Below are 4,046 nucleotides of genomic sequence, written 5' to 3' on the forward strand. Positions count from 1 at the left end.
ACCCAAGTTACAGTTCACAGAGTTCAAAAAGCTCAACAAGCTGAAGGGGCCAAGTGAGGACTCCTCAGCCCTACTTGAGAAGGAGAAGAGAGAAACCACAAAGGGGGAGGTAAGGAGGGACCTGAGAGGGAAAGAGGTCAGGGGAGGGCTGAAGAGGGAGAGGGAAACATGGCCTAGTATTGGATGGAGGAAAAGGACTGAAGCCCTGAGGGCCAGCAGAAAGAATGGAAACAGGCAACCTCTGGAAGTAGGAGTTTGGGAGGACCCTCCAGAATGTACCAAAGACCTAGTAGGTGAGAAACTTTCAGGACTCAAAAGGAGAGACCCTAGATTAAATGCCCTACAGTGGGAAGAGGGAGCTTGTAGAGCCCACCTCCAGCAGAAAGACAGAGCATCAAGTGAGGGATGGGGTTGCTATCCTATAGTCAAAAGTCTGACCCATAATTGTTCCTGTCTGAACAAACTTCAGGGATGGAAAGGAGAAGAATCTGAAGAAAATAAGGATCAGTGACAGACCAAAAGTAGGGTTGAGCTCAAGGGGAGGCCCCATGGCCTGACATCAGGTTCTGAAGTACTCACTGAAAATGATCTACCATGACTGCCCTCCAAAAGACCCAACAAGCAGCTGAAAGAGTCAGATGCAGATATTTGCACCTAACCACTGAATAGAAGCTGTTGACCTCTGTGGTTGAATTAGGGAAAAGCTGGAAGAAGCTGAGTCCTCCCTGTAGGAGGACCAGCAGTCTCAATTAACCTGGACCCCTGAGTTCTCTTAGACACTGGATCACCAACAAGGCAGCATACACTAGAGCTGAGATTAGAACTCCAACACATATACAACAGAGGACTTCCGGGTCTGGGTTCAGTCAGAGAACATGTACCTAACACTCAAGAGATTGGAGGCCCCAGGGAGTTCAAAATTCTGCTGGGGTGGGTGGGATAGGGACATCCTTGGAGACAGGGGGACAAGGAGGAGGTATGGGATGTTGAACAGTCTGAGGGTGTACTGGTCTGGGAATAAAATCTGCAGTGTAAACAAAAAAAAGAAAATAAATCATTTTTAAAACTTCATATTTAAGATTATAATCAAAATCAGTTATATATCATTGGATCTCTTTTCAATTTTCTGGCATTTTTATCTTATGCAGTTCTCTTTCATTGCCTCATTCAGGATTTCACCTGGAGATACGGCAATCTGAGATTGAGTTTATATATAGCTTTTCTCCATAGTCATCCATGTGTCAGATTGTAGAAACACATAACAATGCACCAACAAGTCTACTTCATAGTTTCTGGATCAGTAACGCTGATCATTTCCTAAGTTCTAATTATTAGTACTTGGACTCATCTGTTGTTTTCTATATGCTTACTGAAGTGCCCATCCAACTGAAATGTTTTATTTGAAAAAAAAACACAAAAGATAAATCAAGTTAAAACAATTCTGCAAATATCTGTACATTAAACATTTGTATTCACAGAAAAAATGCACTGTTTATTTTTGCTAAAGCATTAGTATAGCAAATATAGAATGCTTCCAACCATAGCACTTGTAATATAAACACAAATAAGAACACAGAATTCAAAAGCAGGCAGAATGTTCAACTGCCATTGTTGAGAGCATCCACCTGGATGCTGTGCACCTGAGGCGTCAGCATCGGGCAGAGCTGAAAGTGTTCTGTAAACAAAGGCTAAGTGCCAGCCCTTAAACCATCTCCATTTTTATGTCTTTCTGTGGCTATTGTAAATCCTGTCACTGTGAAGAAGATGAGTCATTGCAATTGTGAAACCATTTTCATGGGAGCGATCAGCAGCGATGATATACTATGAATAATACTGTTGGAATTGATTTGCTTTAAATGCTTAGCAAGATATTTCGCTGTGTCTTAGGCTTCAAAGGGATTGGACTGTAACTGCTGATTGTTCTGCGCCTCTGAAACTCTCTTAAGGGTAGAGCCGATTTGAACATCCTCTGCTTTATCGTTCAGCACAATGCCCATCCTTCTTCCTTTGTACAAGATCTGGAAAATTTTCTAAATGAAACTATCTTTCAATGTATTGTAGTCAATGAAATTGGTCACTTAAGAAGGAGGCATTTTGCTATCGGTAGCTCCTAAATTGACATTCAGGGCATATTTCTATCTGAAGTTGTGTGGAAGAATACCTCTCTAACATTAGTTTCAAAACATTGCAAAGACAGCGCCTAGCATGAGGAATTACAGTCTTCACTTGGCACTTGGCTGCTGTCTTGTTACCCAACCCTAGACAAGCTAAATACATTTGAGTGGTTTTCATTTGATCAAATGGCATTCGTCTGACATCAAAACCACATGAATAGTTTCTTCTCTAAATACTTGTATCCTCAAGAGAATTTACCAAATTATGACTGCTGCTTTGGTATTTTTATACACACACACACACACACACACACACACACACACACACACACACAAACAGGAACTCACAACCCAGTGCCCCTGCTACATACATCTAAGGAGCACTTTGCCTCTAAAATGCTCTGACATTTTCTTAGACTTGAGCTTGAGCCCCTCAACTTGTGTTTTAAATGAGTTCTTGAGAGAGGGTTTCCAGTGGAAGGTTGCTGTTTGTTCTATCTGCTGCATTCATAATGTAGGCTGACAAGGGAAGGGGGGAAAAAGGACCATCGAAGGAAAAACATTAGCAGTGGAGGTAGACAGGCCATGCAAACGAGAGCTCAATTACAGAAGAGCTGTCTCCAGGAGCCCAGAGTCATGCTCTTTAACATTCTAAGTGATTGGTTTGTGCAGTGAACCAAACCTGAGCAGTTCCAATGTTTGAAAATGCAATGACTTAAATAGAAACACTAATACACCCTTCAAGGTCATGGTACAGTTCTTTGGCCTTCGGAAAACATGTAACTTCTGTGGGCACATGTAGGTCATTCTGATGAACCCTCCTAACCTTAAGATGCAACTTGCACTTTTCCCTGCATTAAAATATGTTAATATCAGCTTTGGAATCAAATTGATTCATTTTCAAAATCCGCCTTCTATAAACTTCTTTTTCATTTGCAAAATTACTGAGAAGTTATTCTAAATTACCATATTTCCTAACTGAATACAATTAGGCAAAGGATAGGAGTACAAAAAGGTCATCAAAACAAAAGACTAAGAGAGAAATCCAAGAATAGCTATTCCTTGCTAATGATATCTTAAAATTTAATTTAAACTGAGGCCTAAGCATGTATAATGGTTAAAAATTAGGCTTTATGGGGGTTGGGGATTTAGCTCAGTGGTAGAGCACTTGCCTAGCAAGCTCAAGGCCCTGGGTTCGGTCTCCAGCTCCGGAAAAAAAAAAGGAAAAAAATTAGGCTTTATGCCTCAGAAACATGCTCTAGAAGTTCACTTTCTACATTGTTTCTGATGTTAGTAGAAGAAGAAGGTGCTATTTTGTATGTTTATTGTGTTTTGTTTGGTGCTTTTTATTTATTTAATATTATTTTAACAATCTACAAGAAAATACATTACCAAGATTTCTCCTTTGACCTTGAAGGATAGGATATTGAATTTTAATTCTATGATAGGGCACAGGAAATATAGTCAATACTGTTCCTATCTCAAAATTCTACAACCGAATATATATATATATATATATATATATATATGTGTGTGTGTGTGTGTGTGTGTGTGTATACATATATACACATACACATATATATGTATATATATATAACTGATTGCTACATTATGCTCATGCATATCACTTATGATCAAGACTCTTTTTCAGAAAACAAGAATTTGTTAAACCTTTTACATTCCTAATAGCATTATCTTCAACTTTAATTTTATGTATTATAAATAGAATAGAGGCAAAAATATGAATTCACAGCTATGCCATCTTGTACATAATTATGAGTAAGATGGGATCTCACATGAACATGAAAGAAAACCACTCAATATAAACATGCCAAACAAAGAGAGGAAAGATAGATATTCATTAATTAGATGACTCAGGCTTGTCTATATGAAATAACAAAGTATTAAAAGGCAATGAATAAACAATATCAT

Source organism: Rattus norvegicus, chromosome 5 (assembly GCF_036323735.1).
Source record: "Rattus norvegicus strain BN/NHsdMcwi chromosome 5, GRCr8, whole genome shotgun sequence".
NCBI lineage: Eukaryota > Metazoa > Chordata > Mammalia > Rodentia > Muridae > Rattus > Rattus norvegicus.